Source organism: Crinia signifera, chromosome 1 (assembly GCF_055691185.1).
Source record: "Crinia signifera chromosome 1, ASM5569118v1, whole genome shotgun sequence".
Lineage (NCBI taxonomy): Eukaryota > Metazoa > Chordata > Amphibia > Anura > Myobatrachidae > Crinia > Crinia signifera.
Window position 1 is genome coordinate 123,495,053 of NC_139217.1, and position 18,265 is coordinate 123,513,317.

Genomic DNA, 18,265 nt, shown 5'->3' on the forward strand with positions numbered 1-18,265 from the left:
TGGGTTCGGTGAAGAAGTGGGTCATAAGAGCATGTTTGAAGTTCTGTATAGAAGTGGAGAGTCTGAGGGGGAGAGGTAGAGAATTCCAGAGTAAGGGAGCAGCATGTGAAAAATCTTGGAGGTAGGAGTTGGGTAGAACAGTTCCTATTATAAATGTTATGCAAATGACAGACAAAGAAGCATGGCAAGCAAAGTAAGCCATGCAAGGGTAATGGGGCCTACACACATGACAATATTAAGGCATTTTCTCCTTCATCCACCAGGAGACACTGCAAGCTTTGTAAGAGTGGTGTACAGAATGGAGTCGGCACTTGAAATCTTTTACACTGGCTGGCTCCTCCACCCTTTCTATCACCCCAGACCTCAGTACTTAGAAAAGTACCCAGAGGAGTCGTCCTCTAGGAGTGTGCATTGCGCCGTGTGGCTCCCGGTCAGTAGCGCACTGGCCGGGCAGGGAGGCAGTGCCATTTTGGTGGAAGAGGACTGTCTTCAGCTGGCGGGCCGCGTGTGCATGCAGCAGAGATATTGTTTCACAAGCTATTTCCCCTGTAGGGGGGCAGAGCCGGGTCCTGTAGTTCTCTGCTGGAGAATTCTCTGCACAGACGTCCATGCTACCCACGCTGCTACCTCTCCGGGGACTTTGACTTGTGCTGGAATCTCAGCTGCCTGCTCTGTCTCAGCGTTGCATTTATGCTGCGGTTGGGGCCTTGCCTTTTACATGGGACGTTCTGTTTGGCCAGGAATTAGACAAGTTAATTTCACAGGCAACTGGAGGTAAATCTCCTTTTCTTCCCTCTACCCTGGCCCCTAAGCAACCCTATTCCGGTCTATCCTTTCTAGGGCCTCCGGAATACAGGGGTAGGTCCAGGGGATCAGTCCCCTCTTCACATGGTAGATGGGCCTCCTCCTCAGCCAGTGCTGCAGCAGGTTCTCGTCGACAGGACGTCAAGCCGATAGATGGAATCCATCTTGAAACAATGGTACACCACATAGTGATTTAAGGACTTTAGATTAAGGATTGGCATGATGGGCTTCCATCCCACATTGGGCACACGGCTGTTGCGGTTCAAGGAGACCTGAGTAAATCAGATCATGACAGTCGGGTACAGGCTAGAATTTGCGTACCAGCCTACCAGCCACCCAGTTGGTTCTTCACAATAGGCCTTCCTGATTTACATACCAAGGGTTGTGCCCCGATGTCAACTATCAACGGTCTGTCTATGTCTATGGCCAATCCTTAATCTAAAGTCCTTAAATCACTATGTGGTGTACCATTGTTTCAAGATGGATTCCATCTGGTCAGTGATTGCCAACCTGTAACAGGGAGAAGTCTTAATGTCCATGTGCCACTTTGGAAGCAAGTATTTGAGATTTGCAGTGCAAGATCTACAATTCCAATTCAAAGCTCTTCCATTCGGTCTTTCCTCTGCTCCTTGCATATTTAACAAAATAATGGCTTACATGGTGGTGTCCCTCAGACTTTCTTTTAAAAGCTTCATCAGAGGAAGCTCTGATATTATATGGCATACAAACGTGCAGATTTTTGCTTCCACATGGTTGGATCATCAATTTCAGAAAATCCCAGTTGACACCATCACAACGATATATTGTTTCTGGGTCTCATTCTCTATACGAACAACAATGCATTTCCTTGCATCAGGACAAGGTGCAATCCCTACAGTCCTTGGCAAAAAAGGTGCTTGCTCGCAAGACCGTTTCAGTCCACCTTTGCAATAGATTCCAGAGCAAGATGGTATCTTGGCCAGAATTTTCCAGTGGGACCTACTCAATAAGTGGACAGGTTCCCTTCTACATATGTATCGGATGGTAACTCTGGACATATTCAACCACCACTGTAGGGATAGACGCGTTTCCCGTTTCAATCTCCTTCCGGATTTGGCATTTGGAACTGGACCATAGTGACAACGGATGCCAGTCTCAGAAGTTGGGAGGCTCTAACATTAGGCCATCCGTTTCAGGGCCGGTGGTCCAGCAGGGAAACACTGCTCTCCATCAATGTCCTAGAGTTACGGGTCATTCATCTCACTCTGCCTCTGAGCAAATGGTCTGCCTGCAGCAAAGAGAAATCGAAATACAATCAGATGATGCAACAGCAGTTGCGTACATCAATTGCCAAGGAGGCACTCGAAGTCAAGGAGCCATGCGAGAGGTTGGCCGATCTTTCACTGGACAGAATGTTATGCAATAGGTCTCTCTGCAGTGTTCATCCCAGGTGTAGACAATTGGGAGGCAGATTATCTCAGCCATCAGGATCTGCACCCAGGGAGTGGGCGTGTTAAGTCTCCTGACTCGGCGTTGGGGACACCACAAATAGATCTGATGGCCTCCAGGCTCAACCATGAGATGCCACTTTACTGTTCTCGTTCTCAGGACCCAGCAGCAGTGGTGGTTGATGCGCTCTTGGTCCCAGAGGACTACACCCTGGTTTACCTGTTCCCTCCACTTCCATTGTTGCCGCGTCTACTACAGTGCATGAAAAGAGAGAAACTTCCATGATCTTTATTGCACCAGTTTGGCATTGGAGGGTGTGGTACGCAGATCTCTGCCCCCTCCTCGCAGATGACCCAGTTTTGCCCTTACAAGATGATCTGCTCCAACAAGGTCCATTAGTCTTCCCAAACTTACAGCGTCTTCGTTTAACGGCATGGCTATTGAGACCACCTTGCTGAAAAGATGCGGCATTCCCTCTTTCGTGATTCCTACCATGTTAAGGGCCAGAAAAGAGATTACTTCATAGAAACATAGAATTTGACGGCAGATAAGAACCACTTGGCCCATCTTGGCCCACTTCACTTCATTACCATTGCATTTGTAAAAGCTATGTTGCTTGGTGCAAGCATCACCAGTATCCTACGACAGCGTTTGGATTGTCTTGCCTTATAAGGTTTTCTCCAAATGAGTTTTGCTGCTGGACTGCGCCTTAACTCACTTAAAGTTCAGGTATCAGCCTTGTCAGTGTTCTTTCACAGGCCCCTGGCTCTCAGTCCAGATTTTTTTTAGAGGGAGTTCTTCAACTCCAACCTACCTTTGTCGTGCCTCCAGAACCGTGAAATTTGACTCGGGTACTCTTTCCACAAATCAGACACTTGTTGAGATGTTGTTGACTTGCGTTTCTTAATTTGGATGTGTTCTTATTAGCAATGGCATCAGCAAGACGGCTGTCCGATCTCAGGGCCCTGTCGTGCCGGTCTCCTTACCTAGTGTTTTATGCTGATCAAGCAGAGTTACGCACCCGCCCAGGCTACTTGCCAAAAGTCGTCTCCACCCTTTCATATAAACCAACCTATTGTGGTTACAGTCTTCACGGGTGATTTGGTTTTATTGGACGTGGTTCGCGCCCTACAGATCTACGTAGAGCGCAGAGAGTCCATGTGAAAATTGGACTTGCTTTTCGTACTCTATGATGCGGCCAAGAGAGGTTGGCCAGCTTCTAAACAAACTCTGGCTACTGTAGGGGAATTTGTCTTACCATTAAAGGTGCTTCTTCTCAAAGGCTTCCACCTGTGATTTCAGCCCATTGAACCCGGTCGATTAGATCGTCTTGGGCTGTTGCTAAGGAAGTGTCGTTGCCACAAGTGTGCAGGGCCTCTACTTGGAAGGGTCACGATACCTTTACAAAATTTTACAGGTTTAACACTTTTGCTAGGTCGGCTTCTATGTTTGGATGCACAGTGTTGCAGGGCTACCAGCACTCCCAGCACTCTCGCGCCTATGGGGATAGCTTTGGGACGTCCCCATTTTAAGCCGCCTGCAATGTCCCCTGGTGGATGAAGGAGTAAAGAGGGATTTGGTACCTACCAGTAATTCCATTTCTTTAAATACACTGGGGACACTGCACACCCTCCCAGCCCTGTGTCGCCCAGCCTGATTGTGTATGTGTACTCTATGCTGTTTTCCTTCTCCTCCATTCTTAGAGATTCACTGGTCTCTTTTCCTCTTAGAAACAGATTTCTAAGACTGAGGTCTGGGATGTAAAATATTTAAATTGCCGATTCCTATCTGTCCACCACTCTGTCCCCATTGTAAGCATCCTACAGTGTCCCCTGTAGAAGCGGAGAAATGAAATTACCGATAGGTACCAAATTCCTATTTTCTAAGCGACTTTGCTTAGTTCAGTAAAGTCACTTAGAAAATGCCCCTACATTGGTGTGTGTGTGTGTGTGTGTGTGTGTGTGCGTGCGTGCAGGGGCTATAGTGACAGCAATGCGTGTCCCCGCACGGCTCTGTCGCTGGCCTAGATTGATGGTCAGTGACCATCAATCTCACTGGTTGCCAGTGTTCTCCAACACAGCTTGCTCAGAACACATCGCTGCCAGCTTGTGATGTATATGCGTTGTCAGCGCTGTGTGCTGAGCGTCAGCGGTGCAGCAGTGCCCGACCTAGCATAGCTAGGAACGCCACACACATCGCTATGTGTGTAGGGCATATAAGTGTTATACAATGTCGACAATTTAACCAATAAAAAAAAAAAAAAAAAAAAACATGTAGAGCTTTTTATGTGTCTAAAGGTACCCATAGACGGTCCGTTCCCGGACCGTCCGTTTTGTACTATGCGATGCGCGCTCCCGCGCATCACATAGTACGGTACAAAAAGTATGTGCTGCACATACTTTTTGTACTAGCTAAACATCGTATCGGATCGCATTGCATGCACTAGGCATGCGATCCGATACGATGCATGCTAATTAAGACCCAAACGGATCCGTTTAACGGACCGTGTATGGGCACCATAACTTGTCCATGTTGACCTTTTGACCCTGTCAACCTATTGCATGTCAACCTATTGACTGATAGAACGGCCCGTTTTTGTGACTTTTTTTCTATAAAAAAGATTGTGCACTAGCAGCTTCTGCTGATTCAAATGATATCCAGGAAAACATTGTGACGTCAATTTTTTTATGCAGATAAACAGTAGCAGCAGTTACACACTGAATATAGACATGCCGCATATCAGCATAGGCTGCTTGAGCGCCCTGAACGCTCCGCTTTACAAATAAGACACTATTTAACAGGAAAGGTTGCAACAGAGTCACATAGAGCTTGCGTGTTATGTATAGCGCAACTTGTATTCCGTAGTGCCTGTACTCGCATGAGCAACTGAAGGTCCTGAGACCAGTTTAGTGTTTCCCAGGCTGTTTAAATAGTTATAATAGACTAGTAAGGACATACATATCTAGGAAGAAGTGTTAAAATATATCAACAATAACAAAAATAACTAGCCGTGTACAGGAGTGATTATTAGTTTAGAAATATGATACAAAGTGGTTGAAATACAAAGTACGTAACCGATACCTATATCTTATTTATACTATCCATAATGGATTCAGCAGCTATCTGGGCTACCTGAGCTCCAGACTGAAGTGGAGCTCAGGTAGCCCACTGGTGACTCTTCGAGGTGGGGAAGTGACAAGCTTGCTGAGACTGTCAGCAAGGTAAAGACTCCATAATAAAAGTCCAGTATTTATCCTTCATATATATGGGAACAGGTCCAGGTGTAATTTCTTAACTACTGTAGCAAGAATTCCCTAAATTATACCTTGCAAAGGTGCATGTTTGGGTGTGGTGTGAGAACAAGGTGGTCCTGGGGTCTTAAGGATTCCAATAAAGCAGTATTCTAAAAGTCATATTAGGAAAGTAATGTTAGTATATATTTATAGTACAACCATTGAACCAAGAAGCTTCACAATGTATTGAAGATGTACATTGATGCGACATAAAGCAAGCTTTCTACACCATATCCAAGCTGCAGCTGCACAGTTTGGTGAAAATAACAGTAACCAGCAGTTTACATGGATAGTAAATCAAGCAAGCGTTGGAAAAACACCTGAAAAAAAACCCTGAAACCTGTCACCCATTTGTGTGTCGATCTTTGTATCTGCCAACTTAAGCACAGACAACCTTTCACCTGTTGGCCTTTTGTAATAGTCGGCCTAATGCATTTTGGCTACATGGTGTCTATTGACTGTCTAACAAGACAGTGTGGGGAAAATTTACTAAGATGAGAGTTCTGTATCACATGGCTTGTTGCTATGGGCAACCAATCAGATACTATTTACTATCTTGTAGAAGGTGCTAAATAAATAAGAAGTATATTCTGACTGGTTTCCTATAGCAAACATCCCATGCGAAATAGAATACATTTGCCCCTGTAGATCTATCATCCGGGTACCAGGGAACGATAGTATATTGTTATTTTAATCACATACATCTAAAAGGTCTATATAAAAAAAAATTAGGTACTTGTTTCCTAGCACGGCGCACGTCGGGTCCCATCGCATACCTTAACTTAAGGTATGCGATGGGACCCGACTGACCCGATTTCAGGCTTTTTAACAGCTTTCCCAACAATGTAAAAATCGGGTCCATCGCTTGCCATGCAATGTTAAATGGCCCCCCATACCCGATTTTTCATTGTATAGCCACCCAGATGGGTAATTTGTATGTCAAATGCCCCCCCCCCCCCCATTGTGAATGCCACCCCACGATGAACGCCAACCCGAAGAAGCGTGGCGCGCGCAGTGGTACGCGTCCTCCGACGTTTTCATACCCCACCATCCACGTCAGCGTGGAGTTGATTTCATATAGTGTGGCGAGTGCAGCTCGCCACGGAGCTTGAAGCGCGGCGAGCGGATGCGTAATGCACGTTCGCTCGCCACGCTTCGGGCTCGGTGGCACGTTGCGCTCGCCACACTATATAAAATCAACTCCACGTCGACGTTGATAGTGGGGGTATGAAAAGGTCTGAGGAGGCGTACCGCCACCCCTCATGGGCTCGCCACGCTTCGGGTTCACGTTGCTCGTGGCATGGCGTTAACAATGGGGGGAGGGCATACAATGAAAAATGGGGCCTGGGGGGCATTTAACATTGGGGCAAATGTAAAATCGGGTCTCAGGGACCATTTAACATTGGTTCCAATGTAAAAAAATCGGGTCGGTCGGGTCAATCGCATCACATGCAATTGACCCGATTTTTGCAACCCGATAGCATACAATTAAAATCGGTGGCGCCGTGCTAGGAAACAAGTACCAAAAATTACATTTCAGGCACATTATATAATTGAAACCTTAACATAAATTATAACAAATTTCTTCAACCTCCAATTACAAATATCAAGAGTTATGGCAGAGTCATTCTGGGAAGCAATGACGCCAAACATAATCTGTTACTTCTTATAACATACACTATTAAATATGTAAGTGTCAAATTACATAAATTTGGCACCAGGCTTTTAAATCCTTTCCAATTGCAGGGGCACAGATGGACTCAATCACACAAGTCTGGACAGGTAAAGGTTGGGTATGAAATCCTGTTGAATCTGAACCAGTGGTGGCTTGTACCTTATGGCAGGAGGGGGGCTGCCACTGGCCGTGATGCAGGCAACCATCCCCCCCCCCCCCACTCCTCCTGGTCCCTGCCATGCACAGGCACTGCGTTCCCAGCCCCTGTACTATGATGAAAATCTCTGTACTGCACATGTGGCCTGCTTCAGCAACAGCCCACAGAAGGGAAATCACGGTCCTGGCGCCTGTATAATACAAATGACAGGCACCGGGACTGGCAAGTGTGCAGGACCGACGTAGGTACAGTGCATGATACCGACCAATGGTTCTGCCTTGGTCACTGATGGTCACAGTTATGCCAGTGCAGTCTCAGAGACTGCATCTGGCTTCACTACAGTGGTGGATTTTACCTGGGGGGCTGCAGCCCATAGTTTAAAACCACCACTGATCTAAACCCACCCCTGCAGCTTAACCATACCCTTAGTGCATCACCCCCATCGGGTTTCCGCTGTCAGTATTCTGACCAAAGGGGCAGATTTATTAACCCCAGTAAAGTGTTAATGTGGCGGATACTTTATCATCAGCTTCTAACTGTCATTTTTTTAAACCCAGCCTGTAATTTGACAGTTAGAAGCTGATTGGATGGTGATAAAGTACCAGCCACAATATCGCTTCACCAGACTTAAAATCTGCCCCACTTATTGACTAATTCAGACCTGACCGCAGGAAAAATTTGTTCTCAAAATGAGCAAAACCATGTGCTGTGCAGGTGAGGCAAATGTAATATGTGCAGAGAGTTAGATTTGGATGAGTTACGGTGTTGTGTTTCTGTGCAGGGTAAATACTGGCTGCTTTATTTCTACACTGCAATTAAAATTTCAGTTTGAACACAGCCCACCCAAATCTAAGACTCCCTGCCTGCAGTGCATATGGTTTTGTCTGTTTTGAGAAAAAATGTTGCCCTACGATCAAGTGCACTAGGCTATATTTAAACGCATTTTATCACATTGGACTACATCAGAGGGCTCCTGTGTGGGATTGCTGTGGGAATGGGTAGTGGATATCGACATCATATTGATGGGCGTCTTCATGCTGGAGCTGGATGCCAGGCTGATACACAAGGTGGCAGATATTGTATATAAAGTGCGTGTTGTGTAACTACTTTAATCCTGAAGACATAGCATAATGAAGCTTTGAAACTTTGAACTGCACTTACCTGCATTTATCTGTTTATTGGAAGCTCCCGGGTGCTGCCAAGCATATTTGCTATTTTTGCATCATACTACATGACCTGATGAAATGCTGCTGAGATGCATGTGATGCTTTATTGTACAGTGCATTATTTTTTCATCAGTCCGCTGAGTGTCCTCTTGTATTCTTCCAAATAATAAATTACAATATATATATATATATATATATATATACACATACATACATACATACATACATACATACATACATACATACACACACACACACATATATATACACACAGTATATACACTGCTCAAAAAAATAAAGGGAACACTTAAACAACACAATGTAACTCCAAGTCAATCGCACTTCTGTGAAATCTAATTGTCCGCTTAGGAAGCAACACTGATTGACAATATATTTTGTATGTTGTTGTGAAAATGGAATAGACCAGGGGTCCTCAAACTATTTTGCTCTGGGACCCCATCAGACAATAAAAATAATTATAGGACCCCAGCAAGTAACTGCAGAAGGTCATCACATCACATCACATGTGTAGTCAGCAGACAGCACATACATGGCAGCATTGTGGAGGCACAAAATGATGGGAGGAGTCTAAAATAACAGACAATTCAACAAAGTTTTCAGACTCTTTGAATCACTAATACCCCTTTTACACCAAGAAAAAACCCAGGTCGGACCCAGGTCAGTGTTGGTGTAAAAGGGACCAACCCAGGTCCATTGACACTGGACTCCTACCCAGGTCCTGACCAGGGTTGAACACTGGTTGGACCTGGGTCGTAGGCGGTGTAAATGGTCCCAACCCAGGTTGGGACATCCGAGTAGTGCTGAAAGGATACCAGAAGCACGGGAAGCCTTTCCGTAAGTCAGTGCCATGCGTTCTACAGTGCATTGCAGCAGCGAAAGACAGCAGCAAGTGTGGAAAGTGTGCACAGGCTGCTACCTGGACCTGCCACAACCATATCTGGCACTAGGAATCAGCGCTGTCAGGCAGTGACCAAGAGCTTAAAGGAGGAGGGTGCATGATGTGCCTCCCACTCCAGTGACTCCATTTTTTTAAAGGGATATATACCCTACATACAAAATTAATTTATGTTCTTTTTTTGCGGGGGGGGGGGGGGGGGCTGGGGGAGGGATATGGATTGTATGGTCGACCTAAAGATTGTCTACAGTCATTAGGTCGACATACTGCAAGGTTGACAGGGGTCTAGGTCGACATGGGACAAGGTCAACAGGTCATTAGGTCGACATGGTCTAGGTCAGTGGTCGCCAACCCGTCGCTCGCGAGCTACCGGTAGCTCGCCTGAGCGAAACGGGTGGCTCGACCACTGCTGCCTGCCCGGTCCGCCCGCCCGCCTGCCCGCTGTTGCCGCAGGCTTGCGGCGCTATAGCCGCCACCTCGCGCCACCTTGCCCCGCTACAGCCGCCGTCAGCTTCCCCCCCCCCCCCCCCCGCTGTAGTCCTTGTACGGGGAGTCGGGACCAGAGGAGACAGCAGGCGCTAGAAGTCATATTTGACCTCTAGCGTCTGACAGGGAGCACCGCGCTAAGCGCTCCCGGCACTTCCGGGTAACGCTGCAGCGCTGTGTTCACTGTCAGATCTGCAAATATGACTTCTAGCATGGTGTGGGGGGCTCCATAAGCCAGCCAGATGATGGAGCTGAGCTGAGCTCCGAACGCGGCAGCAGCAGCAATGACTAATTTATTTATTGTAGTGAAACTGCCCACTATGCCCATTTGAAGACGGGCATAGTGGAGGGGGCAAGCAGTGACCCCCTTATCAATGAGCATTAACCCCTGGCAACAAAAATGAACCCCAGGTAATTTACATTTTTTTATTAGCCTTACTGTGGGACATTGTGTGCAATATGTGTAATGGGCATCATTTGTGTGGCACAAGTTTAATGAGCATCAAGGTGTGTGGCATATGTATAATGGTGCATCACGGTGTGGGGCATATGTATAATGGTGCATCACGGTGTGGGGCATTTGTAGAATGGGCTTCGTGTGTGTGTGGCATATGTATAATGGAGCATCACGGTGTGGCATATGCATAATGGAGCATCACGGTGTGTGGCATATTTATAATGGAGCATCACGGTGTGGGGCATATGTATAATGGAGCATCACGGTGTGTGGCATATGTATAATGGAGTATCACGGTGTGGCATATGTATAATGGTGCATCACGGTGTGGGGCATATGTATAATGGTGCATCACGGTGTGGGGCATTTGTATAATGGGCATCGTGTGTGTGTGGCATATGCATAATGGAGCATCACGGTGTGGGGCATTTGTATAATGGAGCATCACGGTGCGGGGCATATTTATAATGGGTTTCACGGACTGCACTATTGTGGTCATGTGTATCTGGCACTGCACTATTGAGGGCATATGTGTATCACACCCCCATTTTCCATGGCCGCACCCCATGTGGCTACAGCTCTTAGAGAGCTGACTATGCCCCCATAGCGGAAAAAATGGGGGATGTAGCCTCGCAGGAGTTCCACGGTAGTAGCTGAACCTTCTAATTTGATGACTTCTCCTCTGCCTCCAGTGTTGGGAGGTATGTTTTGGGGCATTGCATTGTGTGGCATAATGTGTCTGGGGCATTACAGTTTGTGGCATTATGTGTAAAGGGCATTTTTTGGGATATTATGCAGATTTTTAATTTTTTTTTACTTTAGTAGCTCTTCGGGCGGTTTATTTTGTCGCGAGTAGCTCCCGACCCAAAAAAGGTTGGAGACCACTGGTCTAGGTCGACAGTCAAAAAGTCAACATGGGGTTTTTCACTTATTTTTTTACCCGGACACAGATGTCCCTGAGGACCGTGCAGTATGTCGACATAGTGGTGTCAACCTAATGACTGTCCACCATCTTTAGGTCGACCAACTGACCATATCCCAGGGGAGCACATGGGAGATTCGGTCTGCTGCTGCAGGGGAAGGGGGCTGGGGGGAGCACATGGGAGATGCTGCACTTCTATACCGCTATGCTTGCTTGAGCACTGAATATAACTTTTTGAAAAATAAACCAACCAACATTTTTCAATGCTAACTTTTCATGTCTTTTAATTTTTATTTAAATCACATTGAGGGAAGGTTGGCTGGCAGTTTATCATTCCTAAAATTTACATATTTAATGTCATTCATAGGGAAAAGCAGGGCTGACCCAGGTTCAGTGTAAATGGTGCAGACCCAGGTCCGATCCAGGTTAAAGTGCTGTGTAAATGGGGTATGAAGCAGGGTCCAACCCTGGAAACTCCCGTGTTCAAAGACCAGGGTCTGACCAGGGATTTTGGTGTAGATTAGAAAAGTCATCAGCCTGTTGATCAGCAACATGGAGTCGTGACCCCATGCTGAGAAGGTCGGACCCACTTTGGGGTCAGGACCCACAGTTTGAGAACCACTGGAATAGACAACAGGTAGAAATTATAGGCAATTAGCAAAACACCCCCAATAAAGGAGGAGTTCTGCAGGTGGTGACCACAGACCACTTCTCAGGTCCTATGCTTTCTGGCTGATGTTTTGATCACTTTTGAAAGCTGGTGGTGCTTTCACTGTAGTGGTAGCATGAGACGGAGTCTACAACCCACACAAGTGGCTCAGTTAGTGCAGCTCATCCAGGATGGCACATCAATGCGAGCTGTGGCAAAAAGGTATGCTGTGTCTGTCAGCGTAGTGTCCAGAGCATGGAGGCGCTACTAGGAGACAGTCCAGTACATCAGGAGATGTGGAGGAGGCCGTAGGAGGGCAACAACCCACCTGCAGGATCGCTACCTCTGCCTTTGTGCAAGGAGGAACAGGAGGAGCACTGCCAGAGCCCTGCAAAATGACCTCCAGCAGGCCACAAATGTGCATGTGTCTACTCAAACGGTCAGAAACAGACTCCATGAGGGTGGTATGAGGGCCCAACGTCCACAGGTGGGGGTTGTGCTTACAGCCCAACACCATGCAGGACATTTGGCATTTGCCAGAGAACACCAAGATTGGCAAATTCACCACTGGTGCCCTGTGCTCTTCACAGATGAAAGCAGGTTCACACTGAGCACTTAAGAGTCTGGAGACACCAAAGAGAACGTTCTGCTGCCTGCAACATCCTCCAGCATGACCGGTTTGGCAGTGGGTCAATAATGGTGTGGGGTGGCATTTCTTTGGGGGGCCGCACAGCCCTCCATGTGCTCACCAGAGGTAGCCTGACTGCCATTAGGTACCGAGATGAGATCCTTAGACCCCTTGTGAGACCATATGCTGGTGCGGTTGGCCCTGATTTCCTCCTAATGCAAGACAATGCTAGACCTCATGTGGCTGGAGTGTCAGCAGTTCCTGCAAGATGAAGGCATTGATGCTATGGAATGGCCTGCCCGTTCCCCAGACCTGAATCCAATTGAGCACATCTGGGACATCATGTCTCACTCCATCCACCAATGCCATGTTGCACCACAGACTGTCCAGGAGTTGGCAGATGCTTTAGTCCAGGTCTGGGAGGAAATCCCTCAGGAGACCATCCGCCACCTCATCAGAAGCACGCCCATGTGTTGTAGGGAGGTCATACAGGCACGTGGAGGCACACACACTACTGAGCCTCATTTTTGTTTTAAGGACATTACATCAAAGTTGGATCAGCCTGTAGTGTGTTTTTCCACTTTAATTTTGAGTGTGACTCCAAATCCAGACCTCCATTGGTTAATAAATTTGATTTCCATTGATAATTTTTCAATTCAGCAATGTAAAGAACAAAGTATTTCATAAGAATATTTCATTCATTCAGATCTAGGATGTGTTATATCAGTGTTCCCTTTATCTTTTTGAGCAGTGTATATATATATATATATATATATATATATATATATATATATATATATATATATATATATATATATATATATAACAGAGATTTTGGGGGGTCCGGCACTCCTCCTTGTAATCCAAGGGCCTCGGTGCCTTCCACAAGGCAATGTACCGAAGTACTGGGGCGGCACTCAGAGGACTTTTCACAAGTGTCAAAAAACTGCAGAACACACTAGCAGTAGTGCTGACGTTTCGATAATTTAATATCGTTATCAAAGACAAAGAGGACGTGAGTCCACACTTACTTATAAAGGAGAGAGATCACCCGTGACTGCGTCTGTTGCGATGCACGGCCCGGCCCCTGGCGCTGGATGCATGACGTCACCGATAGTCGCCCGCTCCGTCCAACTGGTCCGTTGCCATAACAACGCATTGACGCTAAGGAAAGAAAATAAAGTAGAAGATTAAACAACGCAACCTGCCGCAGTGTCAGAAAATGAGCACTCCCACCAAGGTGAGAGACACATAGTATAAACAAAAAGGTACAGGGGAAAAGAGAGAAGCGAGGCATGTATATAATACAAACAATGTCAAAAATAATCGACAAAACATCGAAAGAAATATCGAAAAAATTCAAAAAGTATATCTCAATAAGGATGGAATGCATCAAAAAATATATAAAAAAATGGGACATGATGTGTAGTCCTGCAACAAGAGGGGAGTAGTTAGTGTTCAGAGAAAACAGCCGAGAGATAAATATTCATTCAATCCTGCGGGATGGATGGTATTTAATCTAAATATCCACTTCGCCTCCAACTGTAGAAGTTTTTTATCTCTGTCCCCTCCTCGAATGTTGTTGGCAATCTGATCAATCATTTTGTACTTGAGTGTCGGAAGCGGGTGCTTCAGGTCCCTGAAGCGCCGTGCTACCGGCTGGTCTGATGGTGCTCCCTCCAGTGCTGCTTTAATCGCTGAGCGATGGGCTGCCATCCGTTCTTTAAAAGTTCTGGTGGTTTTGCCCACATATAGCAATCCACATGGACATCTGATGGTGTAAATAATGTAGCGACTGGAGCAAGTGAGCACATGCCTTATTTTGATCCGTTGACCTGTATGTGGATGGGCAAAGGAGTCGCCCGGTTCCAGATATCCATAGGTGACGCACCCCGTACACCTGTAGTTTCCAGGTTTTCTTGACAAGAAATGATGTTTGGGCATTTTGCCAAAGTCAGTGACATCTGTTTTTACAATTTTGTCACGGATGTTCACACCTCTCCTATAGCAGGGCATGATGTTCTTATCGGAGAGGGCAGGCAGATCAGGATCGTGTTTGGCTATTGGCCAAAACTTTTTTAATGCACCTACTGTTGCTGTACTGGATGTAGAATATGTACTGATGAAAGGGATGGAATTAGTGGTCTTTCTCTTGGTACCAGAGCTACACAAAGTATCCTTTCTTGGGATTGATAGTGCTCTGTCCCTTGCTGATTTGAGTGTCGCGGAATCGTAGCCTCTCTGTTCAAATCTAACCATCATCTCATCCATTTGTTGTATGGTGGTCTGTTCGTCACTGCAAATGCGTCTTACCCTCAGCATTTGAGAGAAGGGCAGTCCACGTTTGGCTGCACTGGGATGATGATATATATATATATTTGCAAGAGATATTTGCCCACGGTGCCGTGTCACGGGTACCAATGAGGTACCTATCAATAACGGGGGTGTCCGGGAACCGGAAAGAAGTGGCACTCAAGGGACTCAAACCAAACAGGAGGAAGCAATATATATCTCCTATTCAGTGTCAATTGGCCCTGGTTGAGTACCCTCACCCCATGTGTCACTATGTTTCTTTTTTTTTTATTAATATATTGTCCCCAGGCAGGATTTTGGGAGTCGCAGACCACAACATCACTCCTAGAGTGCTGCAGCAGCAGGAGGAAATCTGTTCAGCATTTCCCAAATGGTTTTCCTCCACAACATATGGAGGAAGTAGCGGGGAGTGTTGGACATGTGGGATGTCCTGTAAGGCGCTCATAGCTGAGGACGCATCACATACATTAGTGCTAGGCAAGTCACAGGCATTGTAGGGGTTATGCATCAGTAAGTATTTAGCTCACAGAGGCCTATTTGCAACCTGTTGAGTAGTGACAACTCAGGCCACAGAGGCTTTATAACAGCCTATACAGGTGTCCACTCACATCTAGACTCCTTGATGTTAAACATCGCTTCTAGTCATGTCATGCTGTTTGTTGAGTGACCCACTAGTATGTGACCCACTGATGCACAAGCAGCTTATGCTGTTTAAAATTATATGTGACATGCCTATACTACGTATGCAACCGCGCCTGTATAAGAAATGTGGTGTGGTACAGGGGTCCGACAGTCATTAGCCCGACGTCGGGATCCCGACTGGCCGGACCCAGACAGAATGGGGAGCGCAACTAAGCCCCTGGCAGGCTCGCCACGCCGCGGGCACGGTGGCTCGCTACGCGAGCCACCTATTCTATTCTCCCTCTATGGGGGTCATGGACCCCCACGAGGGAAAATAGCAGACGGTCTAATGCCTGTCGGGACCCCGTCCGGCACCCTAAGAAATCTTATGGTGCAGTGTCTGAAAGGAAAAAAAGGCATGAAACGTGGAAACAGATGGATTGGTCAGACCAATTTTGAAACTGAAGACCCTATTTCCCTATCTCTGTGTCTTCAGGTTCAAGATGGAATCTCTGCGATCAGTGATTGCAGGAATGGAGGAAGGAGAGTTCCTTGTGTCTCTTGATATCAAGGACGCTTCCCTTCACATTCCAATCTGGAATCCTCATCAGTAATCTCTTCGGCTTAATATGGGAGCGTCTAATTACCAATTTCAGGCATTACCCTTTCAACAGCTCTGAGGGTGTTCACCAAGGTGATGGTGGTGGTGATGTCATTTCTATGGAAGGAGTTAACATCATTCCTTCTCTAGAAAATTTGCTCCTCAAAGCTTCTTCCAAAGAATGTTTGTTTCATCACATTCTGGTAACTTGACAGACTTAAATTTAACACTGAGTGATGATTAATGTCACCAAGTCACAGTTGGTTCATGCACAACGGATTCGGTTCCTTGGAATGATCATAGGCAGTACTTCAAAATGTGTTTTTTTTTCCTGTGGACAAGGCATATGCCTTTCATGTTCTAGTCCATGGGTCTTCAAACTGTGGCCCTCCAGATGTTGTGAAACTACATGTTCCAACATGCATTGCGTCATTTTTTCCTATAAGAGCATGCCAAAACTGTCAGGGCATGCTGGGACATGTAGTTCCAAAACATCTGGAGGGCCACAGTTTGAAGACCCATGTAATCTAGTCCATGAAGTCCTGCAACCCAGATGGGTGTTAATTCATCTCTCCATCTTCGGGAAGATGGTGATGACTTTTGAGGCCTTACAGTTCAGAATGTTCCTCTCCAGAACTTTCCGACTAGATCTTCTGCCCATATGGACAGGGTCGCATCTTCATATGCACCACCTCATCAGATTATTAGCAAAAGCATGAATCTCTTTTGTGGTGGCTAAAGGAAGCAAATGTGTTAGAGGATCATCAGTTCAGGTCCAGACAGTGGGTACTTCTGACGACAGATGCCAGTCAGCATGGGTGGGAAGCTCTGACTCTGCACAACAGTTTTCAGGGTCGTTTGACCCCTCAGGAAGCTGCCCTACCAATCAATGTGTTGGAATTGCGTCAGTTTACTGAGCTTTGTGTCAGGCCGCTCCAATTCTTAAGGGAAAGGTCATATACATGAACACCAGCACTGCTGTATAAGTCTCCCCAGCACTCCTAAATGAGCAACAGCCCGCTAGCGATAAACGCAGGTGTGCAGCTGGCCACATGTCAGCGGAACACCATAAACAAACGGCTGCATGTCAAGCAGCAGAATAGGGCCGGCAGCAGTGGTGGAAAATGGGGGTTATGCACAATGCACCGGCTGCTTATCTCCTTGGAAAGGATCCTCTGGAGACCTCAGGTTGCAGCCAGCAGTGGGGAGCATGGCAGGTGCTTTTGCAAAGCCCTCAAATGCCCTTCACTGTACAAGCAGGTTTAGATAGACCCGTACCCCACTTCTATAGTAAGTGGGGAAGGATCTTTCTGAGGTGACTACAAGTTAAAAAATAAATTAGAAATAAATGATATGGGAGACTGAAGCTCAGTCCAGCAGTATCCGGCTCCCAAGGCACATTTCTAAATCTGAGGGCTGATGGGTATAGAGGGGGGTGGAGCACCACACTTTTTTTTTTAAGCTTCCACTGACCACCTGTATATCCCAGAGTAATCACCATCCAGTGTCTACTAGTGCATGAAAGAGAAAATTATAAAAGTGCTGTATGGCTGGAACGTGTTTTTAACATTGCACGTGCGAGTTCGATTTTTTTTTTTTGATGTGGCTAAAATTACTAAAAAAAAGCAGCATACATACATTTGTTCACTTTAAATAAAAAACCTCTGTACTTTTTTATTGGTTCTTTAACAATGGGAAATTCAACTATATAAAAGCTTTTACCGGCACCAAATATATTTCTTTAGAACTGTAAAAGTTCTCTATAATGTAATTATCCAATATCCATCTACCAAAGTGCGCTGTGCAGGAAATGTGACACTTCTGTAAAACATTGCGGCTGCTCCTGCTGCCAGCTGTCACTTTGGCTGTCTGGGAGTGGAAGCACAGGAACACAACGATACGTGAGTAATGTTGTTATACAAGCAGATATCGTGCGGTGCTGCGTCACCTCTGAGAGCCTCATACACAGGTCATGCCGTGCGATGACTGCCGAGCACCTGACGTCACGTGTGATATTTCCCGCGCCTGCGATTTGTAGCTATGAGCCGTCACTGTGGCAACCGCACTGACAGCAGACCACGCCCCCTCAGCGTCCTTCCTATATCATGTAGCGAACGTAGCGTCTGACTGTGGGCGTGGTGACAGCATG